At 34.0% G+C, this 14,074-nt stretch overlaps 1 protein-coding gene across 1 annotated transcript in view; it reads right to left on the bottom strand.

Annotated features, from left to right (window-relative positions):
- Positions 1-13,469, bottom strand: part of LOC126964632 (uncharacterized) — a 90,044-nt gene extending 76,575 nt beyond the window's left edge. Inside the window, exon 1 of the mRNA XM_050807854.1 lies at positions 13,273-13,469. The gene's annotated coding sequence lies outside the window, so the exon portion shown is untranslated. The remainder of the gene's footprint in view (positions 1-13,272) is intronic.
- Positions 13,470-14,074: the final 605 nt, after the last annotated feature.

The raw sequence follows: 14,074 nt of genomic DNA, 5'->3' as shown, positions 1-14,074 counted from the left end.
AATTTATTTGAAATGCACCTTGTGCAAGTTTTAAGTGAGGCCACCACAGGGTCCTGGGAACTAAATCCCTAATCCCCGAAACCAGGAGGTCAAAGTGCAAACAGGGTGATTCACGGCACCTGGGGTGGCAACACTAAATCAAAATGTTATATTTGAACAGTATTCGTTTCAAGAAGGCGATTTACTGGCTTGACGAGAATTGTATGATTCTCTACAATATTGAAAGGAAATAGAAAAAAAAGTATGTTTCATATTATATTGAAAATTCTATCAAACCTGTGTGTTATTATTATTCTATTATTGAGTTTAATTTTAATAAGTTTGTACAATAAATGGAAATATACCATGTGTGCAATTCACATGTGGTAGAAGTGAAACCTAGAAAAATTTTGCCTTCAAGATAATGAGATGAATGAAAAATTTCGGTAAGAAGATAATTGTAAGTTTTAGTAATGCTCGCCGGCTGAATCCTATACTATATATATCTATCTGTTTGTTATCGTCTCGCTTTTTCGTCTCATCGAGTTTCAAATCACAACGATTCTAAAGAAGTTTGACTTCATAAATAGCGGTTTTTTTAAAGAGAGAAACTAGCATAAGCATCACCTGATTTTAAGTGATCACCGCCAATCTCTTGCAACAGCAGAGAAATCACATTAGAGTTGCTAACCTTTAAGGAAAGTGTGCACGATTTTTGAGGATGGGCTCGAAAAACCGCACATGGAGCTCATATCATAGTTTTGTTGTGCGTGGAAGAAAGTTCTTTTACTAAGACTTTACGATAACATATTTTCACTGAATAATTTACATAATGGAAAGATTTGCGTATTTGTTATCTCTTTTACGTGAAGTGGGGTAAAAGAGATGACGGTGCGATTAAGCAACGCCAAGTCAGTAAGATTTTTATGTTAGTTATCAAGACACTTGATTGTCGGTGATCATTCCAATTACATAATTACTATTAATTTATTTTGTTTTGTCGGGAGATTCATAGTGATGCCATCCGCAGTGGTCTTATAGATTTGTGAACGGTGACTCATTGCCCCATAGAAATTTATTTATTTAACATGTCACCTGGAATAAGCACCATATTATTCCATAACACACACATAACATAACACACATATAACATAACACACGCGTTAATAACACAATACAATATTAGAACAGTACCTGAAAGCCTTAAGGCTGTGGACTGAGCCAACGGCCTTGAGGAATCGATCGGAGCTAGGTTACCTCTCTCGCATAAGATCGCCATAGTTTTAATTCAGAATTAGAAGCATTTTTAATTAATAACAAAAATAATACAACTTTCTCTACAAAAATAACAAAACTATATCATGTTAAATAGTATTGGTAAACAGTTAATAATTTTTCATCTAGATTTAGTGATTAGCATGGCTCCAACTGTAATAGTTAAGGGTATTTTGGTTTTTTTTTCCAATGTCTATTAAAGATAGAAATGTAAAGAAAACATGAATTTTCTTCACATATTTTGTAGTCATATAATTATTTTTTTGTACAAAATAAAAGCTTTATATAAACCGTTAAGAAATGGTTTCAGTTATGCGCTTTTTTGGCGTATTCTCCGGATAGCGGCCTTAACTTCATACTAGAGCGTCTGAATCGACGTACGTACACATTCGCACTATTTATAGGGCCCCTAAGCAATCTTGGGAAGCCAAAACTTTTGTGCGCCGCGCCGTCCGTCTTGTTGTACGTGCCAACCCTAGCGCTCCGTCCAGATGTAGGTATAAAATTTCAAGGAGACCGCTGAGTAACGCTACTGTACTATTAGAGATATTGTGCTAATACTGTTCAAAAAACTAGATCGTCAAATAGTATTCTCTAGCTAAAACGCCCCCACAATCGCAATATTTAATTAAAATTACTGAATCTACCATATGGTCGAAAAAAGTAGAGCTCGTGAGAAGAACATACAAGAAACTCAACAGCCGAGTTTGAAATCAAATGGACTATTTTACATAAGCTGTAAAATATATAACAAATTAGTTTGTAAGGTGCTGCATTCAATATTTGGATCATGTTTAAAGTTAAAAGGGTTTTAAATACCAAATATTTCATTAAAAGTATTAAAAAAGAAATATACTTATTGGATGCATCAACCTTTACAGCTTGAATTCATTGCTTCGTAAACATGATGGTCGTGATTACTCTCATAATTAGTAATTGCATCAAATACATACTATGGTGAAGATTGATTCAAATTCAAATTCAAATATTTTTATTCAAAATAGGATGTGACATCACTTATTGATGTTGTAAAAGCATATACATCGCCCCACAAAAGACTTACTAACTCGACTTAGCCGAGTAGTAGGCGTCATCAGTTTATGTCTGTTCCTGGTGTTAACATTATGGTTATGACAGTTTCTGGCAAATTCACTTATGTGCCTATGAACATACATTACATTATCAAGAATATATTGAGAAGCAACAGTCAAGATGTTAATTTCTTTCAATTTTGCTCTCAATGATTCTTTAGGACCTATTTTATAAATAGCGCGAATAGCCCTCTTCTGCAGCACAAAAATTGTATTAATATCGGCAGCGTTGCCCCATAGCAATATACCATAGGAATAATACTATGGAAATAACTAAAGAATACTAGTCGCGCCGTATCTATGCCAGTTAATTGTCTAATCTTTTTAACCGCGTATGCTGCAGAATTAAGTCTGTTCGCCAACCCTTCAATATGGGGGCCCCATTGTAATTTGGAATCTAGAGTTATGCCAAGAAATATAGCAGATTCCACCGGTTCTATCACCTCTCCGTTTAACAAAACATTTGCATTTACACTTTTGACATTTGGTACGGTAAATTTAATGTATTTAGTTTTCTTGCTATTTAACAATAGGTTATTAGCGCTAAACTAGTACACGATGTCAGATAAAATATCGTTCACTTCGTCATACATAGCTTGGTTTCGTTTCACCTTGAAAATCAGTGAAGTGTCGTCCGCAAACAATACTACCATATGTTTGTTTGAAGTTTGTATTTCCAAAAACCTTTACAGAAATGCGATAAGTCAACAAACCAATCAAATGACAGCATAACTTAAGACCCCCAAAATAATTACGGGAAGGAAAGCAAAGTATAAAAAACTGGAATTATAACAAATTGTGTACGGAAGGGTTGGGCCCGGGAACGAACGCCGATAAAATCTGTATAGGGTCTTCAAACAATAATTACATCACTAATGTTTTTATTTTTTTTCCTTAAAAACATAAAGGACGATAATACGATGTATCACTTTTGTTAGTTTTTTTTACTTAAAAACAGACCGTTGAAAAGAACACACGGGAAAAGGGCAAGATATAAAGGACACGATAAAATGATGAAATCAAGATAAACACTGAAATTGCAGTCGAATGACAATGACAGTACAATATTGTATATTTTATTAAAAAGAATGCTGAGAGAGTTTCTTGCGCCGCTTCTTCTCTCTCAAAGCGCCATTTGTTCCCGAAGCGGTAGTAATATCTAGTATATTAGAAATGACATCAAAAAGAATTCTAAAGGAATTAAATTTGAGCAAATAAATTATTTTTATGCCTTTTATGAATTACAAAAGCAAGGCAAATATGACAATTTTGGAGGTGCAGTTTACCCAACCAGGCTATTTCAGTTGATAAAATAAGTAAATAACGATATGTAAACAAATGAATCACACCTAGTAGAAATAGATACATAAATCAACTTAATAACCCATTATTGGCTAATAAAGAGCCAATGCTCGCTGATTCGTCATTAGGACACAGATCGAATACGATAGTAGCCAATAGCGATTGTTTGCGATATGTTGTGATCATTTTCTGACCAATTAGAATTCAGTAACTCCAGCCCGCTCACCTCTCTTGATTGACTGAATTGTTTGAATGGCGAATATGTAGGTATAGGAGTCTGCTTCGTTATAAGTTCAATGGTATATTAATGTAAAGAATATATGCAATAGAATAGTGGTATTTGTGGTGCGTGGTCGGTCTGTTATTGTAAATAAACTATTTGTATTAAATGAAATGCGATTACCAGTGGGAGCCTCCTTTGCACAGGATGCCGGCTAGAATATGGGTAGGTACCACAACGGCACCTATTTCTACGGTGAAGCAGTAATGTGTAAGCATTACTGTGTTTCGGTCTGAAGGGCGCCGTAGCTAGTGAAATTACTGGGCAATGGGACTTAACATCTTATGTCTCAAGGTGACGAGCGCAGTTGTAGTGCGCGGCACTGCATTGTAATGGGCAGGGCGTATCAATTACCATCAGCTGGAAGTCCTGCCCGTCTCGTTCCTTATTTTCATAAAAAAAAATACTAATTATGGCAGTCATCACATTCATCATGTTCACTAAGCATCCTCACATAAACAATGAATTCAAGCTCTTATAGTTGATGCATCCAATATGCGATAATTTAAATTAATACAGTTTATTTTTTTTGCTAGTTAAATTACTGGGCAAATGAGACTTAACATCTTAATGTGTCTCAAGTTGACGAGCGCAATAGTAGTACCGCTCAGAATTTTTGGGCTTTTCAAGAATCCTGAGCGGCACTGGATTGTAATAGATAGTGCATATCAATTACCATCAGCTGAACGTCCTGCTCGTCTCGTCCCGTATTTTAATAAAAAAAACCTTACATACTAATTTTTATGTATGTTACAGCTATTATGTAATACTTATTGATTTAAAAGAGTTAAGTTTCTTGTTTGTTCTTCTTACGAGTTAATGTTTTTCCAAACATAGGTAGAAAAGGAGGATAATCGAGCGTAAGAGTCACCTGGTGTTAAGTGATCACCGCCGCCCACATTCTTTTGCAACACCAGAAGAATCACAGGAGTCGCCTTCTCAATCAGAGGAGTTGCCGGCCTTTTAGAAAGGTTTACACGCTTTTATGAAGGTACCCATGTCGTATCGTCCCAGAAGTTCATTCCACAGCTTTGTACTACGTGGAAGAAAGCTTGAAAACCGCACTGTGAAGGACCGTCACACATACAGACAGTCACATACAGACACACATAAGACAGGTCGGGACGATATCCTTACTTGTGGGGTATCGTGCGAAGGTGGAATTCGGTGGCATTCGAATTTAATTCTCTTGTTGTTAAATAAAAAAAAACTAAAGTGAATACAATATTATAATAAATTTAAGCCAACACCAGAACGTAAGGATATATCAGCCATGACTAGAGAAGAATTGAACTTTCACTTCGACTCTGCGCCTCTTTTAAACCTATTCTGTCATTTGCCCATGCATAATATTGTACTACGGTATCTTTATATATCCAAATCCAACCCCTTATAAAAACCAACAATGTCTTTGAGAGAGGATGCTTTTATAAATTCCGTTGGGACCACCGTTCAAATTCAAAATAACATATTTTTATTCAAAAAACTATAACCACCTATTGAACGTCAAAAACGAAGGCTGTAAGATCTACAGAGTGTACTTAGACTCTGCTCAGACTTTACTTACTTAAAACTTGTCTGAGTGTGAAAAAACGTGAACTTGACTTTTGGATTGGCTGTCTTAGCTTAAGCAAAGCAAAATTTCAGCTCTCAAATGACTATAAAAACGAAATCAATAATTAAGTTAAACATACAGTCAGTTACGCTTTACTTAAGTAAAGTCTGAGCAAAGTACCAGTGGGAGGCTCCGTTGCACAGGAAGCCGGCTAGATTATGGGTACCACAACAGCACCTATTTCTGCCGTGAAGCAGTAATGTGTAAACATTACTGTGTTTCGGTCTGAAGGGCGCCGTAGCTAGTGAAATTACTGGGCAAATGAGACTGAACATCTTATGTCTCAAGGTGACGAGCGCAATTGTAGTGCTGCTCAGAATTTTTGGGTTTTTCAAGTATCCCGAACGGCACTGCATTGTAATGGGTAGGGCATATCAATTACCATCAGCTGAACGTCCTGCTCGACTCTTCCCTTATTTTCACGCTATTCCCAATGTGTGGTATCTTTAAGAGAGTCATTTATGATATAGTTACTCTTGTGTTGTATATTTCCTGGGATCATGCTGTAAAAGTATATGACATCGCCCAACAAAATCTCACTTATAGAGTGATTACAAGAAAGTTTCCAAATAAAGATTAGTACCTCGATGACCGCAGCTTTGCTAGGTGTATAGATTAATGGGCTGAAGGCATTGACCCAAAACATTTACCCCCTTATTCATAATAGTCTGCTAACTTAAAGCATTGCTAATTCTCACTCTGTCCTCTTCTATTGACCTAAAGAATGAGAAAAAACACTCCTAAGCGGCTGTTTAAAGTTAGCGGACCATTATGAATAAGGGGGTAACTATTTTGGGCCAATCTGAACTCAAACATAAAAAGAATGAAAAACTTGCAAAAGGCTTGCGTAAATCTCAGTAAAACACGTTTTTCCCGATTTTTCTCTTAGTTCGTCCGTCGTTTGGCCCAACAATCCCCGTTTACTAAATATCACCAAAATCGTTAGATACATTTTCGAGATGAATATGTATAATAAATTTACAAGAATTGCTCATATTTAAGTAAGATATGATTTTGTAACTAAACAACGAACGGACTATTAAGTAGGAAGGTATAAAAAAAACTTTAAAGTAACCATGAAGTCCCGAATCTTCACACTAAAAACTTGAAGCCTATTTAAAATTCTGGGACTCCCCTAGCACGATAATTAGATACACGTTCCTTTTTTAGAATAATAAATTAATTATAATCACAATAAGTTTTATGATTTACTTGATGTCTTAGGGTGCGCGCACACTACGTGGTTTTTGAAAATAATTAATTTACAATTTCCTAAAATTTGATATTAAAAAAAATATGTAATACCAACTCAGTACGCCATAATAAGTCACCACTGCTGCCCACGCTTCATTAAAATTTAAATATTGAAAATTGCTTGCATAAAAAGAATTGACATCTTATGTCTCAATGTGACAAACGCAGTCGTAGTGCCACTCAGAATTTATGGGTTTTTCAATAATCCTGATTGGCGCTGCATTGTAATAGGTAGGGCGTATCAATTACCATCAGCTGAATGTCCCGCTAATCTCGTCCCTTATTTTCATAAAGAAAAATGATACCTACATTTTAATTCAAATAAAATACTAATGTTGAATACAGCATAAAATCTACTCTGCATTGTGTCTTAGTAGATATCTTTTTTGACGAGACAAAGAGACCAGACTTGCAGCACCTATTGGTACCTATGTGCTCTGCTCATTTAAGGCAGTGCAGTTTCGCTCCGGATTCTTGATACAACTCAAAACTGGTTGAGATTTATAGAAGCGTACTTAGACTCTGCTCAAATTTTACTTACGTAGAACTTAGCTGAGTGTGATTAAACGCGAAGTTGACTTTTGCATACGTCTGCCTTAGCTTAAACTCAGCATAACTGTTAAGTAACCATTAAAACGAAATCAAAGATTATGCTTAGCTTACACTCAGCTAAGTTTTCTTTTATAGATTTATAGATGCCTCAGCCTGTGTTGTATCATAATTACGCTCGTCATTTTGACACATAAAATGTTGTCTCATTAGCCCAGTAATTTCACTAGGTACGGTGCACTTCAAAACGAAATAATAATACTTGCATATCACTGCTTCCTGTCAGAAGTAGGCGTCACTAAAGTTATGGTGAATGTTTTGTTCAGTACCATCTCATTGACGAGAGCAGAAGTTTTGGTTTCGAGTTTGAGTTGTACTTCCAAAAAACATGATCATTACCTTAACCTAGTTTCTATTTGTAATTTATATTTTTGACTTTATTTTTTGACTTTAATTTATATTTTTGACTTTATTTTAATTACATAATTATTTTATACTGTGTCTGTACTATGGATCAAGGGTCTGCAATAAATTATTATTATTATTAATTATTATTATTACTAACAGTACCGGTTTTGAAATACATAAATTTAACTTGAAAACTCTATAATGATGTGACATGAATGTAATTTTGAAAAAAGAAGCATTAGATTAAGCTTCGCCTGGCCTTTAAGTGATGGAAAATTGCATTTTGTTTTATTGGTGACACTTATTTTGTAGCCTTTTATTAACATGCATATATTTTATCATTTTGAAACTGAAAAAATAAGATAAAATAGTGTTATTTCAATAAATATCATGCTCGGTAAATATCTGAGAGAAAATAGTTAGCTTAGAGTTTTTTATGAATCCTGAGATTAGTAAATTATAATTATATTTATAATTATATTATTTAAAATGTACATAGTTGATAATAATATATATAAATAATTCAGGTGCGTTAAATAAAAGCTCTATGTGTATGCGCCCTAAAGATACTCCGCAAATAAGCTTTTAAATGATTATGCAGCTTGTTATTTATGTAATAAGAACTAGTTTTGTGAATCAAACCTAAAAGATAAGATTGTTTTAAGGGTGATCTAATGAATCTCAATATTCGTGGGAAGGCTCCTAGAACTGCGGTAAAAAACTTGAATTAATTTACTTTTTTAGACATATTATATTATATAAAACTTGCAAAGAACCACGATTAATCTTTAATGCCTTATAATGTAATACCAAAATAAATTTCCACTTAAATTCACATTACCTTGATATTGTTTGAAAAACACTTTTGCATTGTCAAATTAATTTTAATCTTACCAAATTCGGGGAAGCTGTATAAAAAATTTAGAAGAATTTGTAAGAATTTATAAGAAATTGAAGTTATTTTTTATTTTTCCCAACAGATTTACTATTAAATGTATACATACATATCTGCTATTTGTGTAGGTATTATTGTTCATTTTTCGTGCCGTGACTGCAAAAAAATTAACTATAATCTAATAAAAATTATGAAATAATAGTATTTACTAAAACATATATACTAGGTATATATATTTTATGTTTTTCTATACTGAATGTTATGTATATAAAAACAAATTCAAATATAAATACTTAAGAAGATACTAAAATTGACAAAGCCGCGGTAAACATGTCGCGTCACAGATGACCAACAACGAGTAAGTAGCGATTTAGTATTTATCGGAACGGCGAATGTGAAACAACGTCGTAAATATGGTGTATTTCAGTATTTAACTTCCGCAACCAATCAGAATCATTTTTTTTAAATCAATTATATGGCGATCATTTTTCACTATTAGATTTCAAATAATTCGTATTGCCGTCATTTTGCACACCATTGCATCCATTGCTGCACAAATTCCTCAATTTCCTTAGCTATGCAAGCGTACGCAGCAATGTATGTATAATATAGGTGATAGTCGTCTTACTATCTTCATATTTAGATTTCTATCATTTTGACAGACGCACATATAAAGTTTCATTTTCTTTTAGCGTTGTGGTAAGAACCCTAAAGATACCTAAAATAACTTTTCTCATATAATTTTGGAGCATCAACACTTTATATACTGTTCACATTTACCATGTAAGCCTAAAAAACAAATTATGGCTAAAAAACTTAAAAACAAAAGTCAACGTAGCCCTAATTTAATTAGACCGTGCAAAAATCCACACGGTCTGATGAACAAGGGTGCTTTATTGTCTCGCGTCTCTTTCTACACCGTGTGAAATTCATATCTGTATCTCTCTTTAGTTGAGGACTTTACTGACCCCTGTGCTAAGTGTTAAAGTGGTGTATGATCCTTTGTTTTATTATATCCTGGTACCGCGAATTTAAGTGCACTTATAAAAAATATGAGTGCCCTTGTAAGATGACTTTTCAATTTGCAAAATTCACATGTATTATTTGTATTTACAACTTACAAATTAATTTTTTTCAGCTTATTGCCATATTAAATAAAAAATTGAAGAAAATTTTAAATAGAGAACAAGTTTTTTAAAGGACTTCTAATCTTTTTGTGGGGACTTTTAAGAACGATTAGGAAAATTCAAGGTCAAAATTCCTGACAACATGTTTGTGCTCATATAACTTGTTGCTTTTAAAAATGCAATGAAAGAAATACGTTAATAATAATAGTTCATCTATGTTCGATACATTTGACCGAGTCCAACGCAGAGCAGCTCGAAATGTCGGAGACCCAGTGCTGTATGAACGTCTGGATCACCTGATTCCTGCCACCGAATTAGAATTTTACACGACACGCCACAAATTAGGAATACATCACCACCATCTGGATGAGTGGCGGTCCTACACAGTGCGGTTTTCGAAGAGCTTTCCTCCACGTACTACCAAGCTGTGGAATGAGCTTCCTTGTGCGGTGTTTGCGGGACGATACGACATGGGTACCATACGTCTGTTGTGGCGCTGCAGTCGCGACGCTTACGTGTAATAGCCTAAGCACATGGTCGCATTTGGTACGGCCGGACCATCGGACGGTCCGGTGGGCACCTCGCACCTAATAGTCCAGTGTCGTACTCGCTACGGTCCGGACGGTAATAATAATTTTATGCGATGGACAACGCAAAATACCATCGAACTAGTAGACGAAAAATTTAATTTTATTCACTCGATTACGCGACGGTTCTTTGTTACCATTGCGTGATCGTACTAGACTTCGAGTACCCACATTAGAACCACTTTGTACCAAAAAAACTGTCATGCTATGTGTGTAAAAATATTTAATAAATTACCAAACGAAATTAGAGAGGAGACAGTGTTAAATAGATTTTGAAGTTAAATTATTAACACTATTAAAAATATTGTTTTGACTCAATAAACGAATATTATTAAATGAAGTGGTAACTAGCACCAATATTATAATTTTTGAGATTATTTTTACTACATTATCTCATAACACTTTATTAATTATTGTAATTGTATATTGTAGGGTCTTTCAGGCATGGCTATACATAGGTCAAATTGAATGTAGCAGTAATTATTGGTTTGTGTAAGTTTATTATAATAACTATAAAACGAAACCTCTGGAATATTTGCTTGTCTGTCAAGGCGAAACATGTGGCCACTCTTAAAATTATAATAAATTTACTTGTAAATGTTTCTAGCAAAAACTTTGACTTTGAATATAGTCCGCTACCAGACCGCGTACGATGGTTCGAACGTACCAAATTCGATCATGTGTTTAGGCCATTAACAGTGACAACATCCAAACACGACTGAGCTAACGGCTTTTACCTGAATACTCTGATCAGAAGTAGGTTTTTATATATTATTTAATAATGATTTATTAATATTTTAATAACAATACTAACATAGTCCTCCACACACATTGCAAGTAATACGTTTACTAAGAAAATACTCTTAAATTTTTGTCATTTTGTCGACTACAATACAATATGAAAACATATAAATCCGAATAAGAGTTGTACACAAAAATAACTCGATATTTTATCGTAAGCCCTTGTGTAGACAAATATTTGATAACCCTAAATAAATATTAACATTCGAATGTTACTGAATCATCCCCCTGTACTCAATGTTACAATTAATGCAGGAAACTGTGACGTCCGGTTCGATATATGAGGGACACGGGTTCGAATCCCAGCTGATGCTAACTTAATGATAATATTTTAATAATTAAATTATTTTTTACATTATGCGGAAAACTATTTTTGATATACTCTCTGATCTATCGTATACGTATTACCCGTTAAAAGGTGCAAAAGCCAGGATCGTTGACTCCTCACCCTTAGAGCTAAATGTATGTATGTATACTGTATTAGTGGGAGGCTCCTTTGCACAGGATACCGGTTAGATTATAGCTACCACACCGACACCTATTTCAGCCGTGAAGCAATAATGTGCAAGCATTACTGTGTTTGGATCTGAAGGGCGCCGTAGCTAGTGAAATTATTGGGCAAACAAGACTTAACATCTTATGTCTCAAGGAGACAAGCGCTATTGTAGTGCCGCTCGGAATTTTTGGGTTTTTCAAGAATCCTGAGCGAGCACTGCATTGTAATGGGCAGGGCGTATCAAATACCATCAGCTGAAAGTCCAGCTCGTCTCGTCCCTTGTTTCGGTCGAGAGCCTCCAACTAATTTGTTATGTAAATTACAGCTATTGTAAAATTCTCTCATTCTATTTGATTGAAAAGAGTGTCCGTTGAGTTTCTTGTATGTTCTTCTCACGAGCTCAACTTTTTATAAACATATGATAAATTTAGTAATTTAAAAGAAATATTTGTAGTGACTATTCAAAAGCGCTTAGTTTAAAGTTTTCAATAAAGAAATTTGAAAATTTTTTGAGGTTAAATTTGCAATGGTTTAATTAATGTAGAGCCGGTTTTATTTGTTCGGTTATACTCCGAAAACTACTGAACCGATCGGATTAATTCGTATACCATAAGATGCAACGTGTTTCGGAGAAGGTTTTAGTAAATCATATGTTGGTGATTACTTATCCGAAACCTATAGTTTTTTGACTTAGAAATACCTATATATTCGCAATTCAAACAGCTCTGTCAATGACATTTCATTAGGTACGAATGACAATTCATACAATGAGCTGGCGCGGGGTACTTAATTTATATGACAAAACAACTAACGAGATCTTTTAAACATTTCAGTTTATTTTAAGTAATATAATTTGTATGGTTCGAAATTTTACTAATAATACCTACGAAATGAATATAAAACGATTTATCGTTATGCAATATCATATATATATGTTATTTATATAGCTTTACATAAAAGAATTGGAATTATTGTAACAAATAATACAGATATTACAAAATTCGTGACAATACATTCAATTTATATTGAAACAACTTTCATGCAATATATGATCAGCACTTATAAAAGCTGGATTCCTAATTCGAGGCTGAAAACCTTGAAATATTTGAACCTGTTTTTGAGACCTTAGATCTGGCAACAAAAAATAAATCTGTACTCGTCCATTCAAACTATTTTTACCGCGCAAATTTACATTCAACAAAATAGCTCTATGGTTTTAAAATTCTGAATAATATGTTTACAAGTTTTTAAGGGTTTGATAATGTTATCTTTGTTTCTTTTTTCGTAAAAGTTTAGCGAAATGATTAATATTAATTGAACCTTTTTGCTAACATAATTAAGATAAAGTATAGTTCGTTATTGATTGTGATAACTTTATAGTAAAATGCAACAACGTTCTCAGATAAATTAGTGGTCTATTTTGCAACCCATCTAAGTATATTTTAATGTGTATTTATAAATTCCTCAACATTATTCTATAAAAATGTAATTCATAATTCAGATCATATCTTTTAAGATCTTTTATGATGATTTTATTAAAGTCGTGCCCTGAATACTCCTTTAACTAAACTAAAAAAAAATTCAATGTAACTTTTAGGGTGCTTTTGACTTACCGAAACAGATGTCCCGTCTTAAGAATCGAATCCTATACACTGCACAAAATAGTCCAGTATCGAAAATCCAATTTCACAGCACATTTCCACATTCAATGAAATGTAAGGCAAACAAATTGTAACACTTAGGTCTAATAAAATTTAAAAATAAAATCTAAAACTTATTCGCAATTCAAAAACACGAAACACGTGCTTTCCCGCGCAAAGCTCGCGTTCGAATATTAAACTTTACCTGGGCTTAGGGGACACTCTGACATTTGCCACCTTTGCATCTCTTTCACACTTGGGGCTCTGTATTGAGTATGAGCGAGAGATGTATAGTTATTGTGGAAACGGTCACAAAGATGTTACGTAGGGGGTAACTTTTTCTTCTACCGGTGTTTTGTTTTGGCGCCTTATCTTTGCGGCTGATCCTGATAAGGGCTATCTATTGGGCTGTTCTGAATGGCGTAGATACCGCTCGTAATTTGGATCTATTGTTGCGCAGGAGCGTGGACGCGTGAATGAGTTTACGATTGGTTTTTGTTTTTTAATTGTTTACGGTTTCGAACACAACATTTACATTAGATAACCCGTATAATTAAATATTTGTTGTAATAATAGAATACATACACCAATGTATGAATACTGTGGTATACAACAGTCACTTTGTGTGTTAGGTACTTTTAATTTTTTATGCGATAACATTATGGACAAGTACCTAATGTAAATAAATAGATTTTCTTAATAACTGCTTAAAAAGACTGGAATTGCCTAAAAAGTCGCTGATAAGACTTATTGGGTACTTACGAAACGTATTTTT

Source organism: Leptidea sinapis, chromosome 5 (genome assembly GCF_905404315.1).
Source record: "Leptidea sinapis chromosome 5, ilLepSina1.1, whole genome shotgun sequence".
In the NCBI taxonomy this organism is placed as follows: Eukaryota; Metazoa; Arthropoda; class Insecta; order Lepidoptera; family Pieridae; genus Leptidea; species Leptidea sinapis.
The sequence above is the reverse complement of the archived record's forward strand: the minus strand, read 5'-3'. Positions and strand labels throughout refer to the sequence as shown.